This window comes from Cyanistes caeruleus, unplaced genomic scaffold, assembly GCF_971803275.1.
Source record: "Cyanistes caeruleus unplaced genomic scaffold, bCyaCae1.hap1.1 HAP1_SCAFFOLD_89, whole genome shotgun sequence".
Taxonomy (NCBI): Eukaryota; Metazoa; Chordata; class Aves; order Passeriformes; family Paridae; genus Cyanistes; species Cyanistes caeruleus.
In genome coordinates, this window is record NW_028255894.1 from 146,422 (window position 1) to 164,276 (window position 17,855).

The 17,855-nt window shown below is 55.7% G+C and overlaps 1 protein-coding gene and 1 long non-coding RNA gene across 2 annotated transcripts in view; one reads left to right on the plus strand and one right to left on the minus strand.

The window, feature by feature from the left end:
* LOC147646604 (uncharacterized) overlaps window positions 1–17,855 on the plus strand; it is a 518,783-nt gene that overhangs the window by 43,474 nt on the left and 457,454 nt on the right. The window lies entirely within an intron of this gene.
* LOC147646606 (uncharacterized) lies at window positions 16,623–17,325 on the minus strand. The gene is made up of 2 exons (XR_015281829.1): window positions 17,122–17,325; window positions 16,623–16,835 (listed from the first exon to the last, which is right to left on the minus strand). It is a non-coding gene; the product is annotated as an uncharacterized LOC147646606 (long non-coding RNA).

A 17,855-nucleotide genomic window follows, 5' to 3' on the forward strand; every position in this document is an offset into this window, starting at 1 on the left:
GTTATATTCTACTGGGCCCTTGTAGGATAAAGAACAAACACAGCTCAAGAGGTTTCTTTGCTAGAACTTTGAATGGATGCTGATCTAGAATTAATCTAGAATTTGGCTTATGTTTTGGTATTTAAGATTTGTTCTCTTTGCAAGGACTTGATGGTTGAGTCTAATATTTCTAATTCAGTGAATTAATACACACACTATACAAAACACTATATACAACATTGTTAGTCTGTTCGAATTGACAGTCTAACATGTCAATAGAGTAGTTTGAAAGAATACCAAAGTGATAAAAACAATGCACAATGCAATTTATGCTGCTTTGATCCCCTCTTCTTATCCCGCTTTTTTTTTTTTTTTTTTTTTTTTTTTCAAATATAATTGAGGGGTTTTTGAGGGATTTATAAAGTTTATATGGTTGTTGTTGTGTAGACTCGTCTTAAGATGATTTTTGGTTATTAGAACAGTAGTTCATGAATTTCAGGAGGTTCAGGGAACTCGAAGTTACCACCTCCTCGCGGCTGGTTGTCAGTTTTGTAAACACAAGACTTAAAAGGTACAAACTGAGTGAGTTAGTTTGGGTCCCGCAGGGGTTGCAGGACTCTGGCTTGGCTCAGGCCGCTGGAGTTGACGGACTCGTCGAGGTATTTCTTTGGGTTGGTGCAGAAGGTCCCGGTGGAGGGCCTGCCACTGTCTTTCTTTCCCCCCGCCACCTTTATGGGTGCGGGGGGGTCGCTGCTAGAGCTCAGATCGGGAGCGCAGCACGGCAAGCGCTCTTTCTCCCTCCCGCGCCTTCCCGCTGGAGCGCGGGGGGAGCGCAAGGGCGAGCCGTCTCGCGCACGCGCGGGGAGAGCGAGGCCGCCGGCCCCCCCCGCCCGCGCTTTCTCGCCGGTGCTTTGGACGCGCGGGGGGGGCGATGCCTGCCACGGGCCTGGCACCGGCTTCTGATCTGGGCTTGAGCTCGGGTTTCTTGGGGTTCTTGTGGCCAGCCAGCGGCTGGCCAGTGGCGGCGGGCAGGCGCAGGGGGAGCGAGGTTGCTGTTTCCCCTCCTCCCGCCGCTCCTCTGCCGGGGGCAGCCGCGCGCCCCGCCGCGTTGGTACCGGGGGGATTGGTTCGTGCACGCGCGGGGCGAGCGAAGCCACCGATCCCCCCCGCTGCTTTTCTGCCGGGGGGAGCCGCGTGCCCCGCCGCGTTGGTACAGGGGGGGTCTGTCCGGCCGGGGCTTTTGGCGCTGGCGGCTCACACGCCAGGCGCAGGGGGTGCTGAAGAGAGGCCCCTCTGCTGGCAAAGCCCGCGCGCCGAGCTCCGCGGATGGCGGCCGCTCAGACTGTTCTGGAGAGGGAGATTTTCGGGCTGCAGATTGCTCCCGCTTGCCTCCAAAGTCCTCCGAGGGTCTGGGCAGAGCTAAAAGAGCACTATGCAGCTCATCCACGGTTTCATCTCCCGGTCCCTTATCTCGTACAACGGAGGAACTTTCAGCATCAAAGTTTCTCCTCCCGGTTTCACTGTCCTCAGACTGGCTCCGTTTCAGCGCTTTAAAAAGCACTCCCAAAGTGGCTGCCAGGCTACACACGCTGATATCTCCGTTAATGAATTCTGACCATAAATGGTTCTCTATCGACAGCCAAAGTTCGAGATCAAAGGCATTGTCCATAGTTATATCAAAACCTTGCTCTTTCACCCACTGAAATAAAGCGCGCATGGCATCTTCAGAAACACTGAGTCCCATGCGGGGCAGGGCATCCTGCCATGCAAGGTAGGCAAGCTGTTCATCAGCTGAAGTACAGTTCCCCATTATGAGGACTTTATCTTGGCGGCTCCGCGAATGCAATTATGCACACGCTAACGTCTCGGACCCGGGAATTTTGAGCTCTGCTTCACCAAGATAGGCCGTTCCAAGCCCGCTCACCAGCAGGGTTCCACTATCCCGTTAGTTTCCAGAACCAACTTCCTCTAGGAAAGCCCGGGAGAATTCCACTTACCCCTCTAGGGGGAAGGGCTGACTTTTTCCCGCTCGCTGCTTACCCTCAGGGGATTAGCAGAAGTCACGTCGGTTGCTTTCTGACCTCGGGGGTCGGCTGCACTTCACGTTGGGTTACCGGACCTCGGGGGTCGGTTCAACATCACGTCGGGCGGTCACCAGATGTCGTTCCGATTGGGAACGGCTAGAAAGAATGACACAAACTCTCAAGGGAGTCACAACACGAGAATTCCTTAGTTTATTGCTTCAGCCCTGTCTTATAGACAGATACGTGGAAAGTACAGAAAAGAAACTCTTATTGGTTAGCAAAGTGCTACACTACCATCATTGGTCAGGGGCACTCTGCCCCCCTGACTCTCTCCTGCAAGGAGAAACAAGAGGCTGCAAAACAACACCTGCAAGGCTGTTTAGTGTCCCTGAGAATTGTTTTAATTCCTTCTCATATTTTTCCCAGGATACTTTCTCAGGCAGCCTGAGGAGCCATGCGGCCTGCAATTTGTACAGGCACTGTGGTTCAGATTTAGCATCCATAGCGTCTCAAGACCAAAATGGCCTTGAGATGGACCAAAATTAGAACAAATTTAGGCATTGGGCCTAAAGATTAGTAAACATAAAGCTAATTAGTAGACTAACACAACACAAGGCTTAGTACGCACACGCAGACCAGTGAGGTTATCCAAAGGACAATGAGGAAGAGGAGAAGCCTTCGCCAAAAGACCACCAAAAGAAGACTGAAGACCCCCTAACAACAAGTGAGGCATGTGCCGTGAAGAAAAGTGAGGTAAAGTCAGAAAAACTGGAAATAGGAGGAAACTTACAGGAAACATTAATGAATATGTATAAGCATACAGTATACAAGTTTAGCATGAAATGCTTTGTTTTGAACTTGAGGCAGGGTGGGAAGCCTCTGTACCCTGGCCGGTTTTGCTTATGCTTTAATCATACTTAATTACTAGCAGATTAAATATATAAATTTTATTTTTTTATTAAACTGTATTATTTTACTAAACTGTATTCTTTTATACCACATGACTCTTCAATTTAGTAAATTGTATTCATTTTCAATTAAACTGCCATTAAGCCGAGCGACCTAGCTGTCAAAATTCTAATTTAATTTATAACAATACTTTAACAAAGAAGGCTGTTACAACAACATTGGTATTTACCAAACATGACACAACATGAGCTATATTAACAAAGAAGGCCCCTTACAGTGACAACATACTACTGTTCAAACTGTAAAACATCTTTGTGTACTGATCAGGAGGTCACGATTTACTCTTTACAATCCTGATGCTGAATGTCTCCTGAGGAGGTCTGGTCACAGAGAAGAATGAGCCCCTTGTGGGCTGCCCGTTTGGACAACCTGCTCCTCACCCTGAGCCTCAGCATGTCTGACATGGCCCACCTGGGACTGACATCCCAAAACATTGAAAACATTTTTCTTTTTAATTTTTCTTTATAATTAAAATCTAATTAATTAATCAAAATAAAATTTTATTTTTATAATACTATTATTCTGTATTTTTATAGCCTAATTTTTGTATTTATATAAAAGAACTGATACATTTTTAGCAACTAAAAACATTATTGATCCTTGGTTCAAAGTACCACAATTCCCTTCATTAATAATTGGTCACTATTTCTCCCTCTTTGTGCTAATTACACCTATTTTTAGTCCTTTCATCATATTTTTTAATAATTTTCTCAGGGTAAAAGGGGCCACTTTGGGGTCCATGGAGACTTTTCTGGGGAATATTTGGGGCAGTTTTGGGTCTGGGGAGGGAATTTAGAGAGAACTTGGGGGTCTGGAGGACACTTGCGGGAGTCGGGTGGGCACTTGGAGGGGGACTTGGGGATTCTGTGGGACAATTCGGAATCCGGGGGAGCACCTGGGGGTCCAGGGGGGCACTTGGAGGTCAGGGAGGGAAATCTGGGGGCCCTTGGGGGTCCGGGCGGGCACTTGGGGGGCTGTAACAGGGAATCTCTGGATCACGGGGGATGATGGGAGTTGTAGGCGCCGGTATAATACGGTTTAACGGGGCCGCGGAGCATCACGGGAGTTGTAGGCGCAGCTCCAATGGGTTCCGGTGAGGCGCAGTGCATGACGGGAGATGAAGTCCCGGCTGGAATAGCGCTCTATGGGCGCCGCGGAGCATGATGGGAGCTGTAGTCCCGGAAGTGGCTCGGAAGGCGCGTTCGGCGGTGTGGGGAAGCGCTTGGAGAAAACTTCTGCGTCCGAGCTGCAGGTGCTCGGGGCGAATGTACACGGCTCGGGAGCACTTGGGGGGAACCTGGGGAGCTGTGACCGGGCTCTTCAGGGCGCGGGGCACGGCAGGAGGTTTGGGCGCGGAACTGTGTTGTGGGATGATGGGAGATGAATTCCCAGCAGTGGCTGGAAGGGGAATCTGTGGGGTCGGGAGCATTCAGGGATCCAGGGAGGCTTTGGGGGGTCCCGAACGGGCGCTGAGGGGGCACTCGGGGATCCTGAAGGGTCTGGGGGACACATGGGACATATGGGGGGCGATCCCGGGGTTCTGGGGAGTGCAGGGCATATTCCCAGTTCCTGACAACCTGGTCTCAATTGCCCCCTGGAGGCTCCTACTGACTGCCAGTCTGATCCCAGTATGATCCCAGTATGATGTCAGTACACAGCCAGTGCAATCTCAGCCACTGCCAGGATGATCCCAGTACAAACCAGTCTCTGCCAGTGCTGCCACTCCTGGGATCCCCCAGCCCTCTCTGTGTTCCCTGGTCCCACATCTCCCCAGAGGAGCCCCAAGGGCTGGCAGTCCCCAGCCAGGGTCCCCAGCCAGCCCCAGGTTGGATCTGCAGCCCCCAATTTTCCCAGTTTTCCTCTCCTTTTCCCCGGGCCGGGTTCCCTCCGTCCCCAGCGGGTGGGAGCAGCGGAGAGCCCCGCGCTGCCCATCCCGACCTGTCCCGGCTCCATCCCTGCTCCTGCCGTGGGCTGTGAGGGGTTTGGGAACGGGGCACCGAGGGTGTCGCTGCTCCTTGGGGGAGGAGGAGGAGGGATGGAAGAGGAGGGATGAAGAAGGAGAGGGAGAAGGGATGGAAGTAGGAGAAGAAGCTGGCATTAGGGAGGAGAAGGAGGAGGAAGGATGGAAGGGGAGGAGAGGGAGGCAGAGGAGGGACAAAGGAGGATCAGGGAAAGGAGAAGGAACCACAAGGTTGAGCACTCCTTGAATTCATAGCCCCCTCCTGTGGGATCATCACCCACCATCCCACAGGTGATGGGGGAGTGGGAGCTTTGCCCGGATATCCTGGGGGGGTCCCTGGGTTGGGTTTGTTTTGCGGGGGGGGAATGTTTGGAGAATGTGGAACTCCAAAGCTGAGCGGAAAATCCTACCTGGGGGGACATTGGGGGGTCTCACCATCCCTAAGTGGGGAAATGGAAACGGGGAACTTTTCGGATTCCTGGCACTCCCAGCAGCCTGGGGATGGTAGGGACCGAGCAGACAGGTTGTCCCCAGTACAAGCTTGACTCCCAGCAGCTGGGACAGGCGGGAACCCTTGAACCTTCTCTCCTTGAAGACAGGGGAGACGAGAGATGGGGAACTCCTGGGAGGCATTTTCAGAGCTGAATATTGGTGTTTTTTGGAGGTTTTATGGACCCCAGATGTTCGGTGACTTCTAGAGATGAGCTTGGACAGAGGGACCTGCAAACTCAATGTCCTCATCCCTTGTATTTCTCCAAACCAGGATTTCCCATTCCCAAACCTTGGCTGGATGGAGAAGGAGGCTGTGAGGAAGAGGAAGATGCTCCAGGACACCGAGGCAGGTGAGGAGGAAGTCAGTGCCCCTTTCCCCCTCTCTCCTGCTCCATCTCCCAGCCCAGCCTGGCCCCCGGCTGCAGGACAACCCCGCTGCCGACGCCGTCCTGCCGGGGACGCACTGGGGGGATCTCCTTCCCCTTCCCTCTGGCACGGAGGCAAATCCCATCCTCTCCTTGTCCTTCCTCCCCCAGACCAGGAGCTGAGGATGGAGACCAGGGAGGACAAATCCCCACAGGAGAAGCTCATGGAAGAGGCCATTCTGAGCAGCTCCACGGCACAGGAATCCAATGGGGAGGAAAATCTTCAGAGATCCCGCAGGAGGAGGGGCTCCAAAGCCATCCCAGGGTGCTCTGAGGAGGAAAGACCCACCCTGTGCTGGGAAGGCGGCCGGAGATCCAGCCAGGGCTCTGAGCTGGTGGTCCATGAGCAGCTTCAGGATGGGGAGAAGCCCTAAAAGTGCTTGGAGTGTGGGAAGAGCTTCAGCCGGAGCAACAGCCTGATCTGCCAAAGGATGATCCACACTGGGGAATGGGCCTATGAGTGTGAGGAATGTGGGAAGGGCTTCAGCTGGAGCTCCCAACTCATCATCCACCAGCGCATCCACACTGGGGAGAGGCCCTACGAGTGTCCCCAGTGTGGGAAGAGGTTTCAGAGCAGCTCCAGTCTCCTCCTGCACCAGCGGATTCACACGGATGAGAGGCCCTTCTGCTGCCCTGACTGTGGGGAGGGCTTCAAGCAGAACTACACCCTCATCACCCACCGGCGCATCCACACTGGGGAGAGGCCCTATGAGTGTGGGGAATGTGGGAAGAGCTTCAGCCGGAACTCCAGCCTGATCTGCCACCAGAGGATCCACACCGGGGAACAGCCCTATGAGTGTGGGGAATGTGGGATGACCTTCAGCCGGAGGTCCCATCTGACCATCCACCAGATGATCCACACTGGGGAGAGGCCCTACGAGTGTTCCGAGTGTGGCAAGAGGTTTCAGACCAGCTCCCATCTCCTCGAGCACCAGCGGATTCACACGGATGAGAGGCCCTTCCGCTGCCCTGACTGCAGGAAGGGCTTCAAGCACAACTCCCACCTCATCACCCACCGGCGCATCCACACTGGGGAGAGGCCCTACGAGTGTGGGGAATGTGGGAAGAGCTTCAGCCACAGCTCCAGCCTCAACACCCACAAACGCCTCCACACTGGGGAGACACCCTACGAGTGTCCCCTGTGTGGGAAGAGCTTCACCTGGAGATCTAGCTTGACCCAACACCAACGGCAGCACCAGTAAGGGAAGCTCTGCAAATGCCCCAAAGTACAGGAAGAGCTTTGTGCACTGCTCCAGCTTCATCCCCCCTTGGAAAATTCAAGGTTGGCAGAGACCTGGTGATCCATGTTCCTTGTGATCCATGCTGGGGAGACACCTGTACCTTTTCCTGCCTATGGCAATGACATGATGTGGGATCAAAGAACGTGAGGGTCTGGCCATGGCCCTTTTGTTATATTCAATTTCATCTCAGGTCATTACCAGGGGCAGGTGTTGGGGGTTAGGTGTCTTTTTTTTTTTTTAATTCTGGATTGCCTGTGGAATTTTTACCCATTAGTTGTGGGGACAGCCTAACTGTGGATACTTGGTGGGTGCTTGACAAAAGACAAAGAGTTTGGCTGGGCCCAGGGAGGGAAGGGGGGCAGGAAAAGAGGAGAGCGGGGACAGTTTGGGGGGCTTTCTTCAGCTTCAGAGAAGGACACTTTGGGTGCAGAGATGCTGCGGTGGGCACAAGAGAATTTCACTATCACTCACACGGAGCTGCTGCTGCTACTCCTTCTCTCCTCTTTGTTGGTGGCCTCGCACCCCCTGTCCTGCTGGGACGTGTGGCAGTGCCAGGCACTGCTGCGGAGCTGCTGATCCACCTCAGCCACCGGCCCAGGATCTCAGCTCATCCCTGCTGTTCCAGCTGAGTGTTCCTCAGAGCCCTGCAGGAGCACCGGGACTGCCCGCCCGAGGGGTTTGTGAAACAAAGCCTCTCCTCCATCCCATCTCAGCTGAGAAAGCTGTCACGGGCCCCCTGGTTCTGTTTTCTTGCTAATGCTGTAGTTATTGTTGTTTGTTTGCCTGGTTATAAATCCTAATAAAGAACTGTTATTCCTATCCCCAGATCTCTGTCTGAAAGCCCCTTGATTTCAGAATTATAATAATATAGAGGGAGGGGGTCTACGTTTTCATTCCAGGGGAGGCCCCTGCCCTCCCTAGCAGACACCTGTCTTCCAAAACAAAGACAGATGGGGAGTTTCTCCATCCTCCTTATCTCTGTGGGGCCAGCAGTGCTCTTGGTTCCTCATGCTCTTTTTGTGGGGCCTTTTGTGTCTGTGCCCCTCCGACTTAGGAGGACAGGGGATATTTTCTGCCCCCTTTCTGCTTCTGGGAAGCCTGTGTGGGCTCTTTGTCCCCCTCTGACTTGGGGGCTGCTGTGGGCTCCATCCATCTTTTATTCTGGGAGCGGGGCATGTATTGATCTCCCTTTAGTTTGAGGGGCCTGGGGACTGCCTCCATCCTCCTCCAGTTTTGAGGGGCCTGGGAGTAGTCTCTGTCTCCCACCGATTTGGGGGGACTGGTGCAGGCTCCACCCCCTTCTGATTTTGAGGGACAACCTGGAGAAAAGGCACCAAAATTTTGACAAAGGCTGAAGGGAACGCTCTGATTACCCCTTTTGCCAAGAGGTTCCCTTAGCTGAAGTTGATAACAAGGACCAGACTCGCCAGCCTGCAGTGGGTTTTCGGTTGTTTTATTTCCTGGGCCCTCAGTCCTGCGTGGGACACGGGAACTGGGTGCTGCAGAGGCTGCGCCAAGGCATCAGAAATGGCCACCCAACACCCAAGGGTGGTAGAAGATCTGCTCCAGCACTGGCCGGTCCATGGGGTGCTTGGACAAACAGCAGCGGATCAGATGTTGGCACTCTGGGGAGAGAAGGCAGAAAGCGGCGCTCACTTGCAGAAGGCTCCTGCCCAGCTGCTCCCGGCGCCTGCAGAAGCCGGGCCACGCTGCGTGTGCTGGGAGCTGCCCTTGGCGGGAGAGCGGCACGGCAGGACAAGCGTCCCCTCCTTCAGCCAAGCGTGCCACACCCAGCCTGCCACGGGCCACCTGCTGCAGCCGGCCCTTGAGGGCACATGGACGTCCCGCGCAGCTGCGGGAGGGCCGGGCTGGGCTGTGCGGTGCCACCTGCCAAAGCCTGCCTGCTTCAGGCCGCGTACCAACCTGGAGAGACCTCCTGCGGGAAGAAGAGCTGCCCCAACACGGTGTCACACTCGTTCTCGAAGGGCAGGAACCCGCACACCATCTCAAACAGCAGCACGCCCAGGGACCAGATGGTCGCCCCATCGCCGTGGTAGCAGCGCAGGCCGATCCACTCGGGTGGGCAGTACGTGCGTGTTCCTAGGGGAGACGGGTGGCACTGCTCAGGCGCAGGCTGCTGCCTTCCAGAGCCTGGCGCCAGCCTCCTGCCAGAGGCAGGGGCTGCAGCCATGGCCACAACTTCCCCCCAAGGCCTGCCTGCCTCCCCCTGACAATGGGCCAAAGCCAAGAAACCATTCTGCAAGGCTGAGAACTCCAGTGGAGCAGCCCAAGGCCGTGTGGGCCTGCCAAGCCGAGGAGCCCGGGCCCGGCTTTTGCAGCCCCTTTCTGTCGGCAGGGCCGGCAGCCGGCTCCTGGGGCACAGCACCTGCCCCGTGCCACAGGGCAGCCGGCAGCCGGCTGAATGCCGCACCCCACGGACCAGGAGGGAATGGGGCTGTGCAGTGCCTGGCACTGGGAGCAGGGCCCACGCACTGGGCTCACCGGCAAACTGTGTGAAGGCCCGCTCCTGCAAGAAGATGCCGCAACCAAAGTCGATCAGCTTCAGGTTGCCAGTCTCCGGGTTGACTAGGAGGTTCTCTGGCTTGATGTGCCGGTGCAGGACGCCGCAGGCGGTGCAGTGCCATACGGCCTCTCTGAGGGATGGAGGCTGTCAGAGATAGCGGAGGCTCCTGGCACCATGGACGTTCTCTGACCGCCTGAGCTTCTTGCACGGATGGCGGGTCTTCTCTGCTGTGCCATCCTTGCAAGGCTTGAGGCTCTCCCAAGGATGGTCAATCTTGCTGAGAGCAGCCTCCTGAAGGGATGGTGGCTTCTGGAGAAGCTGGGCGAGCCACAGCAGGGCAGGTGGCCTCACCTCATCAGCTTCTCCAGTTCTTTCCACAACGCCAGCCACATTCCAAAGTAGAACGGCACAGATGTCCCATTGCGTGCCCAGTGCCGGATCATCACTTCCTGTAGCTCTTGGGCCACTGCCATGCAGGGACTGCAGCTGCTGGAGCTCTCCAGAGGGCTTGCGGGAGCACCTGGCCGCCGGCGAGGGGTGGCCTGAGGCCTGGAGAACCTGGGAGCTGCAGGGGCTGCTCGGTTCCTCCATGGGCCTCTGGGCCTAACCCTGGGGCGCTTCCTCGTCTGCCGCCTCCATGGTTTCCAGTGGCCACCGGCCCAGCAGACAGCCACAGCGGCCAGCAGCAGGACAAGGGCAGCCATCAGGACGCCACCGTCACCCATGGCTACGGCACGTCCCATGGTGACTGCACTGGCAGCTGCGGGGGCTGACCTGGTTTATATAGGGCTGGCGTGGTGATGTCACAGTGCTGTGGCCAGGACAGCTGTGTGACATCACGGCCCTGCATCACACCAGCGCTCAGCCCCTTTGTGACATTACGGCCCCACCCAATTCGGGGATCACAGCCCTGGCTCAACCCTGAAGATGAACATGGCCTGGAAAAGCCTGGAAATCAGAACCGGAGCTCAGCCCCTTGCAGTGGATCCTTCCCTGGAGCAAATGGCAGCACATCAGGAAGAGTGCTGCTACCACCTGTGTCAAGCCCCCGGATCTCAGGACGCCATAGCGGCACCAACTTCAAACAACCACTACTCTGTGCCAGAGAAGATCCCCCAGAGACAAAGGGAGGAGAAGTTCCTCTGTCTCTGGGGAGCTCTCCTGAAATGGCTGGCGAGGACCGCAAGAGTTTTCTCATAGCAGCTCACCAACTTCTGCAGAGCCTCTGCTCTAAATAAATCTGGATATTCCAAAGAGCACTCATGCTTGTCCCACTGCTCTAGTTTTGACTGCCATGGGGTTCCTCTCTTCCCAAGAGCTGGCACGTGCTGGGTTTGGATTCAAGATGGGAATGCTGTGATTCAGTCTGGGGTGGTTTGGTTTCTGCTGAACAGGGCTTGCCCTCTTCAAGGACTTTGCAGTGTCCCTTGGTACAATGCGTGTTTTCCTCTGGGAAGGGAGGGGTGAGTGTTGAAGACAGAGGCAATAAATACATTAGAAAACCTGCACTGTGTCTGTGTCCGTGTTTGTCAGGTGACCACCCACATCCTGGAAGGGGATGATGTAATTTCTATTTTTTAATTTTTTTTTATTAATGGATTTAACAAGTCAATTTTTATTGTGCCTCACATTTTTGGCCACCTTCATCTCCAGCTGAGCTTTCCGTGCACCAGATTTCTTGCTGCAGTGGCAAGAAGCATCTCTGTATTCTTCTCCTGACCTTCATTCCTTGTCCTCTACCCGTCCCATCCTGCCCCAGGGAGCAGGGACATTCCTGGGGCAGATCCAGGAGGATATCCAGGACCATCCCTGCCTGGGACGGGTGCCAAGGAGATCCAGGAGGGTTCAGTGTCCAGCTCTAAGTCCTGGGACACCTTGTGCCGTGCTCCCAACAGCCCTGATTTTCAGGAAGGAGCCACAGCAGCCTCCCGGCCATCCATGGATTTTTCTTCCAGGAATTCGCTGTGGAGCTTGTTTCTGTTTTCCTGCTCTTTCTGAGCTCCTGTCAACATGGCATGGAGGTGGAAGAGGTGGAGAGGAGAAACGTCAGGAAGGAGAAGACAGAAGGAAATTGCTGGGGAAAAGGGAGACACACACCCCTAACGGTGGCTGCAGAAAGCTCCACACGCTCCAGCCTGCCCCAAAACCAGGGACAGCCCTGGCTAAAATCCAGGAGAAACACTGCTGAGGATCCAAGGAATCTGAGCCATGATCTGTGTGGAGAGTGTCCCTGACATGAGGAACGTGAATGGAACCGAGTGAGGCTGGGGCAGGAGGGTCAGAGCGAGCAGAGAAGGGGGGCCCATCAACATCCTAATTTACTGCTCCAGAGAAAGAAAAATTCCCAGCTTTAATTCCAAGGAGGATAATTTAATATCTCCTTGGCACCTGCAGATCTATGACCTGAATCCAGTCATGAGTTTCCTTCAGGTCTCCACCCTTGGGACCAGTTAAACAGATAGTGGGGTTAATCTCTTTCCCACTTGTTAAATCTGGATCCTCCCATTCCATGAGAGACTTTTTATTGTGTCCCTCAGAGAATCCTTCTGGTGTAGAAGTGCTGGTGTGAAATGAACGGGACAGGGAGTGTTGGGTGAAGAACTGACTAATGTGATATGGGAATGTGCCTCGCTGGGGATCCAAGCCAGCTGAATTTCACCCAGAAAAAAAAGAGGGATTAAGTTCAAGCCTTGGGAAGCATTTGTTTAAGTTATGGCAAAGAGAAAGGGCTTATGGCAGTTAATATGTTAATCATCTCACCCCTTATAAGATTATGTTTCTAGAATGTTCCTGGTTCTCTCCCCTGATTGGTTGTTATTTGTTGCAGTATTTTGCGTATTTCTAAGCCCAGTTTGTGGTTGGACCCATGCCCTCAGGCTCTGCCCTCAGACCTACCCTGTATATTTTTGTGTCTGCCCGTAGTCCTGGTCTTTGCAGTTTGTCCCTATACTGCGCACAGTTTATGGGCACAGTCCCTATTTTATTTCTCATTAAAGTGTTAATTTTAGGCAGACACAAACTCCATCATACCCTTTCATTTTATTTGCACCTCAATTCCCTGAAGTCAGAGAAACCTAAAGTTTTAAAGGTACTGGTTTTCAATGGGATAGGATCCATTTAATTCCCAGAAAGAGGCACAGAATTAGATTTGAATCCAAGTTCGGATTCAGCATGGGAATGTAGTGGACAGCACACCGATGGTTTCCATGTTGCTGAGCAGGGCTTGTCCTGTCCATGGACTTTGCAATCCCCGACTGGACAATCCATGTCCCATGCTCTGCCAGCAAGGAGGTGACACCATCACCGTTCCCCTCTTCATCCCCGTGTCCTATTTAGACAAGAATCTTCCTTCTCCTCTGCTCCAGAGGGTGCTCGAGTGCCCACAGGGAGCCCCTTCCTCGCTCCCGTGGAACTGGTGAGGGCTGGTGTGATGCAGGGCCGTGATGTCACAAAGGGGTTGAGCGCTGGTGTGATGCAGGGCCGTGATGTCACACAGCTGTCCTGGCCACAGCACTGTGACATCACCGCGCCAGCCCTATATAAACCGGCCCAGCCCCCGCAGCTGCCAGTGCAGTCGCCATGGGACGTGCCGTAGCCATGGGTGACGGTGGCGTCCTGATGGCTGCCCTTGTCCTGCTGCTGGCTGCTGTGGCTGTCTGCTGGGCCGGTGGCCACTGGCAACCACGGAGGCGGCAGACGAGGAAGCGCCCCAGGGTTAGGCCCAGAGGCCCATGGAGGAACCAAGCAGCCCCTGCAGTTCCCAGGTCCTCCAGGCCTCGGGCCACCCCTCGCCGGCGGCCAGGTGCTCCCGCAAGCCCTCTGGAGAGCTCCAGCAGCTGCGGTCCCTGCATGGCAGTGGCCCAAGAGCTGCAGGAAGTGATGATCCGGCACTGGGCACACAATGGGACATCTATGCCGCTCTACTTTGGGATGTGGCTGGCGTTGTGGAAAGAACTGGAGAAGCTGATGAGGTGAGGCCACCTGCCCTGCTGTGGCTTGCCCAGCTTCTCCAGAAGCTACCATCCCTTCAGGAGGATGCTCCCAGCAAGATTGACCATCCTTGGGAGAGCCTCAAGCCTTGCAAGGATGGCACAGCAGAGAAGACCCGCCATCCGTGCAAGAAGCTCAGGCGGTCAGAGAACGTCCATGGTGCCAGGAGCCTCCACTATCTCTGACAGCCTCCATCCCTCAGAGAGGCCATATGGCACTGCACAGCTTGCGGCGTCCTGCACCGGGACATCAAACCAGAGAACCTCCTCATCAACCCAGAGACTGGCAAGCTGAAGCTGATTGACTTCGGTTGCGGCACCTTCCTCCAGGAGTGGGCCTTCACACAGTTTGCCGGTGAGCCCAGAGCGCGGGCCCTGCTCCCAGTGCCAGGCACTGCACAGCCCCATTCCCTCCTGGTCCGTGGGGTGCGGCATTCAGCCGGCTGCCGGCTGCCCTGTGGCACGGGGCAGGTGCTGTGCCCCAGGAGCCGGCTGCCGGCCCTGCCGACAGAAAGGGGCTGCAAAAGCCGGGCCCTGGCTCCTCGGCTTGGCAGGCCCACAAGGCCTTGGGCTGCTCCGCTGGAGTTCTCAGCCTTGCAGAATGGATTCTTGGCTTTGGCCCATTGTCCGGGGGAGGCAGGCAGGCTTTGGGGGGAAGTTGTGGCCACGGCTGCAGCCCCTGCCTCTGGCAGGAGGATGGCGCCAGGTTCTGGAAGGCAGCAGCCTGCGCCTGAGCAGTGCCACCCGTCTCCCCTAGGAACACGCACATACTGCCCGCCCGAGTGGATCGGCCTGCGCTGCTACCACGGCGATGGGGCGACCATCTGGTCCCTGGGTGTGCTGCTGTTTGAGATGGTGTGCGGGTTCCTGCCCTTTGAGAACGAGTGTGACACCGTGTTGGGGCAGCTCTTCTTCCCGCAGGAGGTCTCTCCAGGTTGGTACACAGCCTGAAGCAGGCAGGCTTTGGCAGGTGGCACCACGCAGCCCAGCCCGGCCCTCCCGCAGCTGCACGGGACGTCCATGTGCCCTCAAGGGCCGGCTGCAGCAGGTGGCCCGTGGCAGGCTGGGTGTGGCACGCTTGGCTGAAGGAGGGGACGCTTGTCCTGCCGTGCCGCTCTCCCGCCAAGGGCAGCTCCCAGCACACGCAGCGTGGCCCGGCTTCTGCAGGCGCCGGGAGCAGCTGGGCAGGAGCCTTCTGCAAGTGAGCGCCGCTTTCTGCCTTCTGTCCCCAGAGTGCCAACATCTGATCCGCTGCTGTTTGTCCAAGCACCCCATGGACCGGCCAGTGCTGGAGCAGATCTTCTACCACCCTTGGGTGTTGGGCGGGCATTTCTGATGCCTTGGCGCAGCCTCTGCAGCACCCAGTTCCCGTGTCCCACGCAGGACTGAGGGCCCAGGAAATAAAACAACCCAAAACCCACTGCAGGCTGGCGAGTCTGGTCCTTGTTAGCAACTTCAGCTAAGGGAACCTCTGGGCAAAAGGGGTAATCAGAGTGTTCTCTTCAGCCTTTGTCAAGATTTTGGTGCCTTTCCTCCAGGTTGTCCCTCAAAATCAGAGGGGTGTGGAGCCTGCACCAGTCCCCCCAAATTGCTTGGAGGCAGAGGCTTCTCCCAGGTCCCTCAAAACTGGAGGAGGATGGAGGCGATCCCCGGGCCCCCCAAAATGAAGGGAGATAAATACCTGCCCCCCCCAAACTAAGAGATGGATGTAGCCCAGAGCATCCCCCAAGTCAGAGGGGGAAGAGGAGACTGCCAGCCCCCCCAAAGAGGAGGGGAATTGTGCCTGTGCCAGCCCCACAAATTGCAAGGGGACAGAGAACATCCCTGGCCTGGCAGATGGCAAAGAGCAGACGGGGGCTGCTGGGATGGTGACAATACTGGCACCCCCCAAATCAGAGAGGGACAAAGAGCCCGCACAGGCTTCCCAGAAGCAGAAAGGGGGCAGCAAATATCCCCTGTCCCCCTAAGTTGGAGGGGCACAGACACAAAAGGCCCCACAAAAAGAGCATGAGGAACCAAGAGCACTGCTGGCCCCACAAGGGTAAGGAGGATGGAGAAACTCCCCATCTGTCTTTGTTTTGGAAGACAGGTGTCTGCTACGGAGGGCAGGGGCCTCCCCTGGAATGAAAATGTAGACCCCCTCCCTCTGAATTATTATAATTCTGAAATCAAGGGGCTTTCAGGCAGAGATCTGAGGATAGGAATAACAGCTCTTTATTAGTATTTATAACCAGGCAAACAAACAACAATAACTACAGCATTAGCAAGAAAACAGAACCAGGGACCCCGTGACAGCTTTCTCAGCTGAGACGGGATGGAGGAGAGGCTTTGTTTCACAAACCCCCTCGGGCGGGCAGTCCCGGTGCTCCTGCAGGGCTCTGAGGAACACTCAGCTGGAACAGCAGGGATGAGCTGAGATCCTGGGCCAGTGGCTGAGGTGGATCAGCAGCTCCACGGCGGTGCCTGGCACTGCTACACGTCCCGGCAGGACAGGGGGTGCGAGGCCACCAACAAAGAGGGGAGGAGGAGAAGCAGCAGCAGCTCCGTCTGGGTGATGGTGAAATTCCCTTCTCCCCACCACAACAACTCTGCGCCCGAAGTGCCGTTCTCCAAAACTGAAGAAAGCCCACCAAACTGTCGCCACCCTCCTTTTCTTCCTGCCCCCTTCCCTCCTTGGTCCCGGCCAAACTCTTTGTCTTTTTTCAAGCACCCACCAAGTACCCACAGTTAGGTTTTCCCCCCAACTAATGGGTAAAAATTCCACGGGCAAGCCAGAAATAAAAAACAAAGACACCTAACCCCCAACAGTCCCTGAGACTGGGGCTTGGCCTTCCTCGTGGAGAGGGGCATCAAGGAAGGCTGCAGTGTGATGGAGACTGTGATGGGCTGGGAACTCACTGGGGGAAAGGAGGGAGCAGTTGTGAAGTAAAAGGCAGGTGGGGGAGAGAAGTGTTCAGAGAAGAGCTGAGCTACAGCTTGAGCAAGCTGAAAAATGTCATTTGGGGTCATCCCAGATTGATTTCATTTCAGAAGTCATGGAACAAGTTTAATTTTTGGGGGTGTCATGTTTTCCCTTGGAGGTGGACACTCTGCAGACTTGAGCTGCATTGCCAAAATGCTCAAGTCTCTGCTGCAGGTCACAGCGTTTCTTCTTTGGCTGATCCCGGCCCGGTGCTGAGCCCAGCAGAGCCCTGGCAGAGCCCAGAGCAGCCTCAGCATCCGCAGAGCCCGGCTGCAAGGAGAGAAAGCAGAAACCGCCCGTCAGCTGAAGGCTCCTGTCCCCTTGTCCCAGCCAGCCGCGGTGCCCAGGCCATGCTGGCCGTGCTCAGAGCTGGGCCCAAAGCTGCCCATCACTGCTGCCTTGGGGAGCAGAGCAGGAGGGCAGGACATGTGCCCAGCCTGCAGCCAGCCACGGCAGATCCAGCCCCTCAGCAGCTGCCCAGAGCGGGATGCTCCTGTGCCCGCTGCCATCTCCCAAAAGCTCTTGTCCCTCCCATGCCAAGGAGATGAGGACCCACCTCACACCATCCGCTGCCACAAGAAAAGCTGGTCCCAAACGATGTCCTCAGTCTTCTCCAAGGGCATGGCCCATCCACGCCACAGCTGGTCCCAAGCACTTCCTGATCCAGACTGGACCCCACCTAGAATGCTTCCTTTAGAAAAACAAACAACAAATTAATGAAAATAGGTAACAGACAAAAAGGGGAAACAAGAAAAATGGTAAAAAATCTTATGTCTGTCAGGAGCTTGAGGAAGGCCCAACCCCTACATTCTGGGGAAAAACCCACCCATGGGTGAGGGAAGCCCATGCTTTCTCCCTTTCCCCCTGCACTGTCCCCCAAAATCATGGTGATCCCAAAGCAAAGCAGGGGAGTGGAGCAGCCCAAGCCCTTCCTTGGCTGCACAGCAAAGCAGCCGTGCTCAGGTTCTGGAGTCCCACCTGTGCTCCTGCCATGGGGGTTTGTTTGTGTCGGGCTGGCTGCCCCAGCCCCAGCCCGGGGCACGGTGGGTGCTGGGGGCTGTTGGCAGGGCCAGGAGCCCACTCCCATTTCGTCACCACCCCAGCCCACGCCCCCAGCCCTGCCAAAAACCAGCTGGGCAGCCACTGAGGAATCAGTTGCATCTGCCCCAGTGAAAGGGAAACATTTGGTTCCCAGCCAATGCACAAATCTGGGAGCATTTCCCTGGGTCTGGACTTACCTGAAAATTCTCTGTGGAGCCTGGCTTTGAAGAAGGTGCCAGAATCAAAGTC